We start from the raw sequence: 15772 nt of genomic DNA, 5'->3' as shown, positions 1-15772 counted from the left end.
GAGCCCAACTGCTGCTCTATTGTGCACACAGGCCTGATCACCAGGAAAAGAATGGTGTGAAGCTTCCAACACCATGGTAAAAGGTGGTGTTTGACAGTTGAAAGATGTCAAACACACCACTTATGCACGTGTCAACCATTTTTATTTTTAAATTATATTTATATTCGCTAAAAGATCAAATTGTCCCTCATTCAAATTGATTATAACTATAAAAAAACATCATGAAAATACAAAAAAACCCCTGGATATCAATTTTGTTTTGTTTTTAAAGACAATGTAGTCATTTCATTGTGCAATCAAAACATTAAAAGACCATAAAGCTCTTAGACCTCATTTTTAAACTTTTTGCCTTTAATAGTATTTAAGTCATTTAACTGTGAATCTAGAATGTTAAAAGAATAATTTGTTTTTAATCAATATAATAATAACAAATAAATTATATAAAAAAGACTATTTTAACTCTAATATCTATTTAAATGATTTTGTTTAAGAGCGGTAAAGAGATCACTTTACCATTTCCAATCCACAATAATATATGTTTAGATATACAACAAAACACTGGTTTTTATTTTTTATTTTTTATAATTGTAATATGCATCTCATTGTGATATTCTAGGTACCCATGAAATCTAAGTCAGTCCTCCCTTTTTTTTTTCCAGATCCTTCATGGCTTGTAAGAAAATGAAGCAGGAAACCCACCCTAACGACATCAAACCTAATGGCTGATGGGGGCTAGTACAGATGAAAACTTTAAGATGAAGAAAAAAACGAGAAAATTCGAAGACTCAGGCAATCTCAAAAAAGAAAAACTTGGTTACAGCTAATTCTATTTCTTAATCAGCTAGGTTTATTCATTTATTTATCTTCTTCTTCCTCCTCGGAACACCTTTTATTTTTAAAAAAAGTTTTGAGGCTCTGAGCTACCCCTCATTGGGTTCATATTTGGTGGCTTGATATATAACAACTTTTGTGACTTTCACTTAAAAAAAAAAGATCTCTGGTCCCATATCAACCAGAAAGGTGTTTGTTCTTTGTCTCTTCTTCATGTTCGTTAAAAAGAAATTCCACTTATAAATGTCTTTAATTTTCACCAACTCATGCAATCAAATCTGATATGATAACTCGTTGTTTCAATTGGAAATACAAAACATTATACCAATTATTGCTTATTGATGAGTATATAGACATCAACAATTAATGTAAATACCTTTACATGAAATGAAGTCCTACATCCCAATTAATTTTAGAGTCCATAAAATTAATCGAAATGCCTATAAATTAGATGAATATTCATGTTAATAAAAAAAATTAAAGAGATGTTTAGATGAATATTTTAGAGTCCATAAAAATTAATCGAAATGCCTATACATTCCAATTAATTTTAGAGTCCATATAAATTAGCTGAATATTCATGTTAATAAAAAAATTAATAAATTTCTTATTTATAAATTATAAAGTGCTAAATACATGTTGATTAAAGAGATGTTTTTAAAACTAGTTATTATTTTTTAAAATAATTTTTATTTAGAAATATATTAAAATAATATTTTATATTTTTTAAAAATTATTTTTGATATTAGTAATTTAAAAATATTTAAAAATTATTAATTTAAAATAAAAAAATTAAATTTAAAGATGAGAGAAATCTTTAAATTAACCCATAAAACTGGGATATTCTTTGGGATAATTTTAAAATGCAAAAACAAAAATTGGTAAATGAAATATTACATGGTCAGATGAACATAAATGATAAAACATATCTGGTGGGGTGCGAACTCCAAACCCATGTCATTTTCTTGGGAAAAGAAAGACATATCCAATCACTGCATTTTGACATAAAGAAATCTTTAATCTTTCAATCCGTATCACGCTGCCCAATGTGGCATCAATACCTGAAATGAGCACTTTCCTATGGGCAACAGCAGCAATTCTGCTTCAATTTCCTGTTGGAATTGATTTTGGTAGCATAGCATAGCTGTTTGGTGGGATGCCCGTATATATACCGATTTCAAATAGTGATTGTTTTTATTTGAAAATATATTAAAATATTTTTTTTATTTTAAAAATAATATTTTTAATATCAACTCATTAAAATAACTCAAAAAATTTAATAAATTAATTTAAAATAAAAAAATCCAAGAATTAGTTATATGATGGTGCAACCGCTGCGTCAAAGAGGGCCATATATGTGTATATAACTCTCTCTCATGTAAACTTTCAAACTAATCCCTCTCATCAATCCATTTTTTTGTACAACTTGCGTTGAACATGTTTATTTAAAAGGTGTTTGGTATTGTAGCTGCGAATAAAATTGAGTTAAAACACAGAAATCTAGTGTTTTTGTTAGGCATGAACAACATTTTTTTGTTACTTTGGATCCCATTCAGAAACTGAATCTCAGTTTCTGAAAAGCAACCCACATATGCTTTCAAGACTTCTCTCTCGTCTCTCCATGAAAAATACCATAAAAATTATAGAAAAATAACTGTTGGAAAAAAAATTCAATAACAACCCTCAACATATCTAAAAATCCTACCCTAGCACCATTGCTAACCATTGTTGAGATATATCGTCTCATTCCTGAATTTTTTCAGCCTTGTTATTTCCTTTTGTTTTCTTTTCTCCTCTTAATATTCTTTGTTGTTTGCCTCATCCTATTTCTTTAGGATTACCTTACCAGATTTGTTCTATAAAAGATGATTTTTAGTAATTATGTAAGCTCATTCATCAAATAATAAGCCCTGTAATGATTATTTTTTATTGCAAATTCAAATCCGATATCCTCGCACCCTTTTTTTTTATTCTTCTTCAAATAAAATTTTTTTAATTTAGATTTGCCTATGATGTTTCTGATAGTGGTTTTTTTTCCACATAAATAAACAACAAATTTGTGTTGGGGAAACTCAATCTATAACTAGTACAGGTGTTGGGAAACCTGTTCTAGTAACAAACATTGACCATGAGTTTCTTCTTTATCTCCATCCAAAAATTGTTTTAATTAACTATGCATTTTAATTTGTGTGATGCTTGGTTAATTTATTTTGATTGTGATTAATTGTCAGTGCTGTTAATTTATGTTTCTTTGATCATGTATGTCTTCCTCGAAAAAACTACTACACTTACATGCAACTGAAATATATTGTTTACCACTGTGTTTTACAATTGATATTCAAACATGTTCTTGAAGATAGATAATTTTTTCTTTATAATTTTTTTTCTCATTTGCATTAACTCATAATTGATGGAGTTTTGTATGTTTGATTAGTTTATTGACATGGGTTTTGTCTGCTTTAAAATGGGATTGCTGTTTTTTTTTTTGCTTAATTCTTGGATTTAGTTGTTGTTTTTTTAATTTCTTTTTTTATATATAGCGGGAAGGAAATGAAATATTTTGTTTTGTAAGGATTGAATCAGGGTGCTGTATAATTGATGAAGTTTTGATTTTTTTTTTCAAATAGAGAAGTAAATAATCATCTTGTTTATAAGAGATAAAGTCTTGAATTTGCGTATTGAGTTTGATTTGTAGAAAACAGTGTTAGCTGTAATTGGGTAACCTGGTTAGGATTGAATCAAATGAGGGGAAGTTGCAAGAAACTTAAGCATTTCTCTTGAATAAAAAAAGCCTAATGCCCCCATCCTCTTTGAACTTTGGTTATTGGTCTGTACTGTATCACTATGATGCTAGCCCTTTTATAAGTCCTTTATGCTTTCCGTTTGCACTTTAAAGAGGGAAATAAGGCATTGTAAAAGGCATCCAATGGTGAATTGAAATCCAATTTCACTTTTAAAAACTAATGGGAAGAATTGCTGCTCTAATAATAACCCCAACAAATGGATAAGGTAGTAAGGTTCAAAATTTGAAATCCAAATACTAGAAAGATAGGGAAAAAACAGAGAAAGGACTCTGTTGAGTTGAGCATCCTTACATCTCGAGAATGAGTAGTAGTGGTGCAGTGTCTTGTTGTGCAAAAGCAAGTTGTCCCAGTAGATATTTTTGCAATAAGCAAGCATGTGACGTGCCTTTATTCATCTCTATACTTGCCCGTCACAACTAATGTTTTTGTTTTGTTTCGTCATATAAATTATTAAAACTAAATTACATCAACACCTTATGCTTTCGGTTTTCCTTAAAGAAGGGTTCTTAACACAATCCAATGTTTTCTCACAATATTGATTTTTAAAGGGTTCTTTTGTTTTCTTTTTAGCAATAAAGAGTATTATTTTGCATAGTTATTAAACCTGGACCGGCTCGGCGGGTTGATCCGGGACCCGGTCGATCCTATGACTGGACCGGTCTGGGTAAGGCAAAAGACTGGGATGGGCAAAAACCCGGCAAAACCCGTTTGACCCGTGATTTGGGTGACTCGGCAAAACCCGATTGAGAACCTTTTTTTTCAAATGTGTTTTTTCTCCTAGCCGTAAACCTCTCTCTCTCTTTATATTTATTAGTTGGTTATTAATTCTTTTCAAAGTTCATTATATAAATACTAGAAGAATGTTTTATTTTTTCAATGTGGAATTTTAAGCACCTTAGTATATATACTATGTTCACAAGAAAAAAAAAATTTCAACGTGGGATTTGAAGCCCTTTAGTATATATACTCTATATTCACAGAAAAAAACTATGTTTTTTTAATGTGGGATAAAAAAATCTTTTGAAATAATCTTTTAAACTTAATTATTTATAACATGTATAGTCTATATTCACATGGATTTTGTTTCTTAATTTTTTAATATGAAATATTAAAACTTCAGATATTTTTTTTATAATTTTTTCGGGTTGACCCGAGTTGACTCGGGTTAACTCGTGCAACCCGGGACTCGTCTTCTTGTACGGGTCAACCTCCAGGTCGGGATAACTATGCTTGTTTGTTGTCATTTCTACCAAAGATTTTTTATGAGCTGCAAGGGTTTTGTTAGATAAGATATCAACTCTTTTCTTAACAACTTCCTACTCTTTCATCTTCTAAATTGATAAAGTTGTTTTGGACAATGCTCTTTCTCGACTCTTTAGATGTTATACTAAATAACATTAAGTTTGGTCTTTATTGTTGTTTTAGATCTCTTAGTTTTCCTCATTTTCTTTTCATTCTTATTAATCTTTTCCCTTCGAATTTGTTCATTCTACAACCTAGTTTAACGCTTTTTAATAATTGAATTTTGTTGAATAATTTGAAACATAATATTTCAAAAATTATTTAAATTATTAGCGGATTTTTAAGATATCTAAATCATGAATAACAAGATTGCTTTCAGTTACTTTCCAGTATCCATTTCAGCTAACCATAACTAGAGATGAGCAGTATACATATGCTTATATTCATCATACGTTGTTTGGCATAGGTTTTGAAGTTGTTTATTGAAATTATGCACGCTAAATTTGGTTATTAATTCATGTAAAGACCTTCGAAGCTAGCACTAGTTAAGATCGAAAAATTATGATAACAATAGCAATTTTGATCATTTGCTTGAAATTGATGTTGTTTTCAGTTTCTATCTTGTATGTAATGAAATCTATTTCAAAATTGTCCTTCCATTTTACTAAGAAAATAGTGGCAATAATAATTTAATGTCAAATTTTATTTAGTGTTATGTTTTTCAACAGTTGATTTGTGTGAGTGTTTAGCTGATTTTTGCTGCTGCTTGTATAGATTCTGTAAGTGGTGTGTTATTTGTATTGGAAGAAGTTTCTTTTGGGTAACACATTTCTAGTATTGAATACAAGGGTAGTAAATGCATGACCTAAGTTGAATTGCAATTCCTTTTTTCTCATGAATTTTTGCTAAAACATTGCATAACCAAGGTAGTATCATCATCTTATCGTTAATATTACATACTAGTTTTTTTTTGTAAAGCCTTTTTAATTAAAAATTAAATGACCAATTAGGCTAGGAATGAATCAAAGCAGGGAAAGTTGCAAAAAAATATGCTTTATATCGTTCGGCTTGGCTTCAGACCTGCCAAATCAACTAGGTTTCATTATGGCAACTCTCTTATGCTTTAGTTTGAAGCTTGAGCTAGGCAAATAATTAGATTTTGAAGGTTTTAGCATTGACCTAGTAGACTGAGTTTAACGACATAGTCAAATGGTTCTCCATGACCTCCCTAATTTTTTACGTTCAAGAACACAAAGTCGTTTATATTTTTTTTTAAATGGAGTTTGGATGGTGTCATTTTATAGTATTTTTTTTGCTGGATAAGGTTTCGACCTGGTCACCATATTATATTATTAGTTTATGAAAGTCTGGAAAATAGTAACACGTGTTACCAACACCTCAAATTCTTATTCACAATGGAGTGCGGGAAAGGAAGCTAGTTGAATTCTAACTACTAGAAGTGAGCAAAAAAACCAAAAAACCGATAAAATAGGAAAAAAAATAATCGAAAAAACCGAACCGTGAAAAAAACCGATTAGAATTTTGAAAAAACCGTCCGGTTTGGTTTCAGTTTTATAAGTCTGAAACTGAAAAAACCAAACCGAAAAAATCGAGTCAAAACCGAGCCAAACCGGAAAAAACCGAGCCAAAACCGAAAAAAAGAGCCAAACCAAAAAAACCGAGCCAAACCGGAAAAAACTTAGCTAAACCGGTTTGAACCGATTTTTGTTCTAAAAAATCAAACCGAACCGAGCCGAAACCGGTCGGTTTGAACCGGTTTCGTTTTTTTTTTTTTAAATTTTGGTTTGATTACTTTTTTTTATAAAAACTAAATCGAACCGAAAATGATCATCTCTACTTGCTACATTAAAAACATTTCTTCTTGTTGTGATTATAGACTGAATTGGATTTATAGGCTTTCAGTCTTCAATTTACAATATAAAATGGGTTGAAACAGAACCCACAACCCAGTATTATTCCTCAGGTAGAAATCACGGGCCTAGCAATATGTATTGAAATTATTTTGGTGGTGGCAAGAGCCCATCCAAGCCCAGCCCAGCCCAGCCCAGCCCAGTATTTTGTACTTTTGAGTATACTCTAAGCATATGCTTGAAATGCTAGAATTATTGCGAGCCCATTGGGAGTTTCTGCTACACAAAATGGGCCTCTGATTAGAACCACCTCATCCATGGGAGACCCAATGCCTCAAATTAAATTGCTTGCCTGTTGTTGAAGAAAATTGAAATTTACTGCCTCTACGAATTGGTGTTTATATATATATATGCAGCTTGAGGACTCAAGTTTGAGTTTGATAACTGATTTCTTAAAGAAATTACATATTATTACAATAAAACTAAAAGACGTAGTGTCAAGGCATTGTTAATGCTATCCATCTTTCCATGCAGTGTTTGTTATATTTTATTAGTTTATAGTTTTTTTTTTTTATATATTCTTGAGAATTAAAGATTTTGATCACATTTTAAAACTTAATTAAAGATCAATTTAATGAAATATAATTTAAATTTATTGCATAAAGACATCACTAAAAGAAAAACATTCAAAATGAAAAAAATCGGTGCATTACACAAAATCTTGAAAAAAAATACATTTTGGTCCAAATATTCTCCATTATCTCATCTTTGGTTCCCTTAGGTTTATGATTTTTCATTTTGGTCACAAAATTTATTTCATTTACGCTTCCGTCTCCGAGTTTATAAGAGAAAAGAGAAAGTTATCGAAAAATAAAAAAGAAGATAAAAAGTAGTTGGTTGGTTATATTTCAGGAATAAAAAAATTCAATATCAGGAAATCACAATTGCAATTATGTGCTAAGAATTATACAGATCAAATCACAGACATTATCATAATCTTCTCTGAGTCTCGGTGGTCACCATGCACCCCCTCTTCTGCATTTCCTCCACTTTGGCCGGGAACATATTCCTGTTTGCTTAAAGTTGGAAGAATCCATTTATGGAAAATGGGAATTTCAAACAGTGATAGAGAAAGGAGATAGAAAGCATATTCGTTATAATTCGGTGCTAAGGCTATGGATTTTTGAATACTCTATGAACTTAACCTTTCACTTTCTCCAAGCCATTAATTCAATTTAAAATAGAGATTTCCTAGTGCTTTCTTTACCATGCCATTATCAAGAAACATGTCCACTAGCCATTCTGTGCCATTTTAGACACAGAAGCTAGCCTTTGGTGGTGTCCTCTGACAAGACATTTGCACCTACTTTCACCACTACGACATCCCTTCTTTCAGTGCTTTCTAATTTGTCTCTGCCTCTTTTTGGTTATGCTCATGGTGTCATCCGCACTGCACGTCTGCTTCCCGATCCCTGGGTCCTGTCTTTGTTGTCTGTTCTTGCTTGTGAAGAAGGCATGATTGATCAAAACTCAAAATCATCATCCCCATTCTTGCCACCATCTCGCTTTATAATAGGGAAGAAAAAAAAGGTGATTAACTCGCATGCATCAAAGAAATGAAAGAGCCTCTATAGATGGTGAATCATCTCACGGGTTCATCAATACTGGTGGTAGCATTTTCCTCCTCGTTTAATTGATCATTTGAACCAACTCTACGTTGGTGAGCTTTGCGGTGTTTTAAATTGTTTTTTAATTAAAAATATATTAAAATAATATTTTTTTTAATTTTTAAAATTTATTTTTAGTATCAGCATATTAAAACGATGTAAAATTATAAAAAAATATTTAATTTAAAATAAAAATAATATTTATAAAAGTACTTTTAAACACAAAAACAAACGCATTTTAAATCTTGACTTGCTTGGTTTATGGAGATCATCAATGTATCACTTTCATTTAATTAGATTTTCTCGACTTTTCAATATTTAAAAAACTTTATTTTTCATAATGCATCAAACTCATTATTTGTGACAAATAGCAATAAAATCAATTAGAAAAGAGAAATAGTGTCGGTTGTCAAACAAACTAATCTAAAAATATATTTTACCATCGAACAACAAGATCCACTCTCATAATTAATTATTAGTTAATATAGTTGTATAAATAATTAATGCATGCTAGGCTTAGCTTACTTTATTTTGCAGATATTGAATGAACCTTCTACTCACCAACTAAGATCCAAATTGATCATATATAGCATAAACATATTGTCCTAGCTAACTAATTAAAGGGATATCAGCCTAGCCAGCTTCTCTGTGGAATTTGTCTGTCTGTGGATACTGTCCTTGGCTAATTATATAGTATAAGAGGAGATTAATACTAAAATCATGCCTTTATAGTTTACAGACTGTAAAGGGCATCGCATGAACCTAAAAGGAGGCATTTATCTTTTCGGGCTGTTGCCGAATAGTCTACACTCAAAGTGCTGATCCAACCAAAATTAGGTCAAATCCTTATCCGAGAACTAGGATAGACTAACTGGAAATGGAGGGTGAATTCACCATTGAATATGCTTCCCATGGTTAATTTATTCTGTTGATGCTAAGGGATCGTGCTAATTAATTAGGTGATTAATCTTTTTGTGAGATTATCTGTGATCTTATTCCTCCTTAAAGAAGTTGTCCTCAGTTTTGTCATTTATGATCTGCTAATTAATAATGTTTATCAGAATGGTAGTGATGGTCGTGTAGCACTAAAGATTTCTTAGTGCTGATCATACACGATAAAAAAAAATTTATTTTTTTTAATTTGACGATTAGATGGTATCTTCAAGCGATCAGATTCTGGACACTGAATCCATTTCCAGGATTGCTATCAAGCTAATCTCCTCATATATAATTTTATTCCGTCGCATGCACTCTTGAAGATAATGGTGTGCGGCAATATATAATTCATCTTTCACGCAGTTTAATTCCTCCACTTTTATGATGATTGCTACATGTATAATCCCTTTGGAAAACCCCGAAGCCCAGGGGCGGAGTTAGGATTATTTATTAGGGAGGGTCAAAATTAATATAACAAGATATAATATTTGTTCAGTAGTTATTGTCGAAACAGGAAGAGTTAAAATAAGTTAAATCAACCTGTCAACTAGTGGATAAATTATTGATTTTTCTGTTTCAACCAATCCTTGACATAAATCAGCAATCGATGACATGTTTTTTAATTTTAGATGGTTGAGTACATGATTGGATGACATGTTCTAAAATCAAAACATATATCATGAGAAAAAATTGATAATTTTGGTGGTTCTGTTTAAAACAAAATATAAAAAAAAATCTAAGCATAATCAAAACAAACCAATAAAATATATCTAATTAATTAAAAAAATCTTCATAACAAGAATTCAAAAAACAATTGATAGAACTAGCAGATCTGAGAAAAAAAAACAAAAATGGTGGAATTATAAAAAAACCTCATCAAATTATTAACAAACATCGCAAAACAAAACAAAAATATATTTTAAATTTAAGTTATCTTATTTTATTTGATGAAAGATAAATTAATTGGTGGTTCTGTCTCAATCTTTTTATAGAAAAATTTTACTCGTGATTTGTGTTTTTATCAGCTATAATATTTATATTAGGGCTACACAAGATAATAACCTTATATTTTTTTCTTTCCACATTAGTCAAGAATAAATAAAAAATAAAAAATACAATTACATTTAATTACTGTTAATAAGGCCATCTTTTTAAAATAAAAAAATATCATACCTTCAGCTCATAATTAATTACCTAGCTCATAATTAATTATCTAATTACTTAATAAAAAAATTTAAAATGTATGGGGGGAGGGGGGGGCCCGGGCCCCTGCTTGCCCCCCCTTCCCTCCGCCCCTGCCGAAGCCAGTTTGCCTTTAGCAGATCAGCACACTTGACCTCGTTCAAGATCTTCAAATATTTGCCTCTAGCACCCTTTTCAAGTCTCGTGAATGAGTAGAATTTTTTTGGTTTCGACTTTAGACATTGACAAGATCTAACCAGGCCCTTGTATGACCTCTTAAGAAAGAAAAAAAATCATAGACACCAGTGGAATCAGCTAGCTGTACTAAGTAACAATCACTGTGTTAATGATTCAATGGTAGCTGATGCAAAATTCTTTGATGAAATTTGTTGTTTGCCGTAGCTGTTTACTTGGAACGCAGGGAAAGGTATAGATTTGAGTTTAATGCACATCTAAACCCTAACAAATAAAAACACAACCAAAGTTACAAAAATCTGTAGAAAAAGTCTCATAAAATCTGAAAAAAATAGGTTTAATTATACTAAATATCCATAATAACTAGGAAACAACCAATCATGAAAAATAGTAAAGCTAAAACCCAAAATTATCAAGAAACAAGAAAAAAGTCTAAACAATGGTCTGAAACTTTGAAGGCAATTTTGATAGTTTTCAGAGTGAAATTTGATGTATCTAAGTAGCAAACGAGTTTAAAGCTAGCGTGAAAGGAAACTCAACATCAGTTTAGTTTTTTTTGTCAGGAACACACCTACAAAATTTATACTTAATATAACGATCAAATACTTTTTTTTTGAGTTAGGCTGTCCATTTAGAGCCTTTTTTAGATCATTTTCGTGTATCAATCGATAAAATCATTGACTAATTATTTCACATCATGGAGAATCAATCCCCCATCATTCATTATAAAGATCACATGATCATTATCAGATATTGCCTGACAGCTATAAGGAACAAATGAATTAAACTACATCTATTGATTCTACGCAGGGAAACATTCCTTCTCTTTTTCCTCACAGAAAGAAGAGATAAAAAATGAAAGGAGAAAGAGAATCTTGCTAGTTCTTCCGCAGAATAAGTGGGCAAGATCATAGAGCAACATGCATGCCTAGGCATAAAGCCACAGGGATGTGTTAGAAAATAGAAGTAATTTATTAAGAACAGTAGCACGACGAGAGTAGCAACAAAGATTGCATTCCTGGCAAACAAGAGATAGAATAAAAAACAAAGAAAAGGGAAGATTGCGTTCTGACTGGCCAGAAGAACATAAAAACAAACGAGGGATGGCTGGAAATATTGGGGATTTGTTGATTCTTTTTTAATCACACAGTTTTTTATCAAAACCTTTTCCCAAAGGATATCCTTCATATATGTGTCTTTTATAAAGTAACTTGTGGGATTGGATAATTTTTTTACTTGCATGTGACTGTCCAAAAACATTTTATGCGAGTACGAGTCACATAATTAAGTAATACAAAGCTATTTAGAATACATCATAATTATTAAATTTGGATCTAGTTTGATCGGTTGACCCGAGAATCCCATTACCTAGAACTTAACTCGGATCGAGTTTCAAATTGAATAAAAAAGATATTGATCAGAGTTGATCTCGTAGAATTTTTAGCGATCTGGTCAATCTAATCAAAACCCAATTGAATCAACTCCAAAGAATTATTTTTTATTTTAACTTTCTTTTTAAAATTAGTTATTGAATCACGTCTGATGATTATGATTTGCACCATATAATCCATTGCATGAATAAAAAAAAGTATTTTTTTATATTACTTATTTTTTTTCTTCAACGGCCAGAGAATAAAATAGTAAAGTTAACAATATATCAATGAACAACATGTATCTTATACAAGAGTATGCTAAAACTATATATTTATTATACTTTTCAGAAATAATGGAATGGTTATGCATCTTATTCAGTTTATGTCACTCGGGGATTCAAAATCGTTTCTTACATAAGCACATCCAAATAAAAGTCATACAAAATTAATATTCAATTATTAATCATTAAAATCCTTCCACTCCAATTGTTGAATTTGCTGATTGCTAATGTTTGATATTTGTTTCCATATATTATTATTATTATTATAATAAATGAAAAGGCCTCTTGACCTGCACTGGCTTTTCAAGAATTGGCACCGTTGAAAAGGAAGTTAATAGTTATTTTTTTAATTTTTTTTAAAATATATTAAATAATATATTTTTTAAAATATATTAAAATAATATATTTTTATTTTTAAAAATAATTTTTAACATTAACCTATCAAAATAAACAGAAAATGAAAATGACGAGAGATAGCCGAGAGTTTTAGCCGAAAAAAGAAAGACAGAATAAAAACAGTGAAGCAAAAAAACATGCGCAATTAATTTATTTTTTTATTATCTTTTTTGCATGTTAGTCTCACATATACTGACGGAGAGACGAAGATCCCCAAAAGATTGAGATTTTGCAGGGTGCCCGCCTTCAATCCTCAGGAATGTTTGGCCAGGCTGGCCGTCAGAATAAAAATCTTTGGCCTCCAAATTGAAAAGGTTGACCAGAGTGAAGCAAGCTGTGACTAGGAGTTTATTATATAGACGGAACTACAAAAAAAAAAAAAAAACCTAAGTCTTCAATTTAATTAAACAAATATAAATACTCTTGAATTATAGTCATTTGGAAGAGTTGGGTTTTGGGTTACTTTATTAATTCTTAGAAAAAAAACCACCTAACATTGACCCTTTTCTTTTCTTTTATCTATATAAATGTTTTCTTTGCAAATTTTCTTCGAAATGTCACATGTATAAGCGTTAATAATTGAAGAAGAATTTGTTCAAGGAAAACTAGGTCCAATGAGGCAATTTTCCCCTTGAAACCAAAGTTGTTCAAATATGATGATGTTATAAAATTTAAAGTGTTTAGAAATGAGTTTTTTAAGAGTTGCATTATGGGTTAATCATATATTCTAGCACATATCCAACATTGGACTTGTAATGATCTCCAGGCCGTTAACCATTTATTTTTGGCGCACTGCTAAGCCTAAGGTAGATAGATCTGGCAGTGTGTTAGACTCATGCCTAATTGGGCACGGTGTGCAGCCAAGCTCAAGGGCTCTGGGTTTGACAGCTTGCTATACCCAAGTCCGTTTGGTTTCAGTATGTAGTTGAGTCTAAAGATATTGAGTCTGATAACATGGTAGACCAATATCCATTTGGGCTTGGCACACAACCAAGTTTAAGGTCGATGGATCGAGAAGGTCGCCAAATCTATGCCCAATTGGGCTTGGCACGCAGCCAAGCCTGATGGTAATGGGTGTGGCAATTTACTAGACTCATGTCTAATTAGGCCCGACGTGCAGTCAAGTCTAGAATATTTGGTCTGACAGCTCGCAACCCCATGATCAATTGGACTTAGTGCACAATCAAGCTTAAGGGTAATGAGTTTGGTAGTTCATTAGATTCATGTCCAATTAGACCTGGCGTACGGCAAAGCCCAATGATGTTGAGTCTGGTAGCTTGTCAAATCCATGCTCATTTAGGCTCGACATACAGTCAGGTTTAATGATGTTGGGTTTAATAGCTCCCCAGACCTATGTCCTCTTGAGCTCGACTTGTAGCTATATCTAAATACGTTGGGTTTGGAAGCGAGATAAATCCATATAATATAAGCATGATATTCTGTCAAATCAAGGGATGCTGAGTATGAACTCAAGCCTCACCCAGTACTTGTGCTAAAAATTTATTTTTCATAGAGTGACCAAAATAATTATCCATCAAAAGTCAAGCACAAATGACTTTCTGATCCGCCTCGATGCAAATGTCTTCTTTGATAATGATCTAGTCATGATTTGTTTGTAGTCTGAAAAAACTGGCATCTATTTCTAAATATTAATTTATGAGACGGCAAAACTTTACTCGTTCTGCACGTCATTAATTATCCTCAAATGTGCCCTACAATGAATCTTGTGTTAACTTGATCATGTTACACGGGAATTAAAATATTAACCATTCGTGCTCGTTCGGATGCACTGATAGCGAGAATACACACCAACACTTGTTGTAAAACTCTATGCTGTACATAAATCGACCTCGTACCATGCATACCATAAAAATAATAATATATAAATATTATTTTTTTCTGCAAGGAACACTTCAAGTCTGGCTGTGCACCCAAGCTTTGATGAATAATCATAAAAAAATCCAAGTTGGGTTGGACTTCAATGTCTTTTTGTTCAAGATTATCTGAGTTTTGAGGTGAGGACCGCTTTACATGATTTGTAACTATCCAAGTCAAAGCAGCATTGTGTTGACCACCATGGACATGTAGCCATAAGTTGACCAAAGCAATCAAAAGCAGCCCATTAATGTAACATGTTCTTGTTTCTTGACCAGACTCCAGCTCCATTCCTTAGTCTAGATCTTCTTTCTTGCTCACTTCAAACATCCATCTTGTTTCTTTAATATGGCTTGATGACTACTTAATTAGGTAAGTAGCATGACGAAGAAGAAGCATGGCTCAACTTCAATCTCCTTTACACCATGTCCGCTGAAACAACAGCTGAAGATTTTAAAAATAAATTTAAACTAAATAAACAAGATTTCAAGAATTATATAAATCTTAGGAATTACATCATTAAAAAGTAATATTATTCATGAAAATAATAATTAATGGACGGGACCATGACATGGGGAGGGTCCCATGTCTCCCCAGAAAACATCCAGGCAATGGAACAAATATTAATAATACTTAGTGGCCGGCAAGTCATGAGCTAAACATGTACTTGGCATGAAACTTAGGAGGATATAAAAGTTTTCCATATTTATGTTGTTTGATTTGTCTACGACACTGGACAATGTTTATGTCGGTGCATTGTAACGTACGTAGCTCGACATTGTAATACAAATAAAAACTTTAAGGATTCTATAATGTTTACGTGATTGTTCTTGTCCAATTAATTAGAAAAAAAGTGGGAAAGTGCTATTAATTATAATTTCAATTTAAAAATGCGAGAGGGAGGGCTTCGTTTGAGCAACTCTACATGGTGCAAAGAAGTTTTCGAGTGCTCATCTTCGAAAGGAAAATCGTGCCTTGCTCTTTTATATTTTTAAATTGCATATTTAATTAATTTTTTTTTTCTCTTACTGTCATTATAGAGCTTAATTAATTAGCTGACATTCCATTAATTCTTTATTGGAATAGGTTTAATATTTATCTCTTGAGAAACCATGATAT

The sequence above is a fragment of the Populus trichocarpa genome, chromosome 6 (assembly GCF_000002775.5).
Source record: "Populus trichocarpa isolate Nisqually-1 chromosome 6, P.trichocarpa_v4.1, whole genome shotgun sequence".
In the NCBI taxonomy this organism is placed as follows: Eukaryota; Viridiplantae; Streptophyta; class Magnoliopsida; order Malpighiales; family Salicaceae; genus Populus; species Populus trichocarpa.
Note: the sequence above shows the minus strand (reverse complement) of the source record.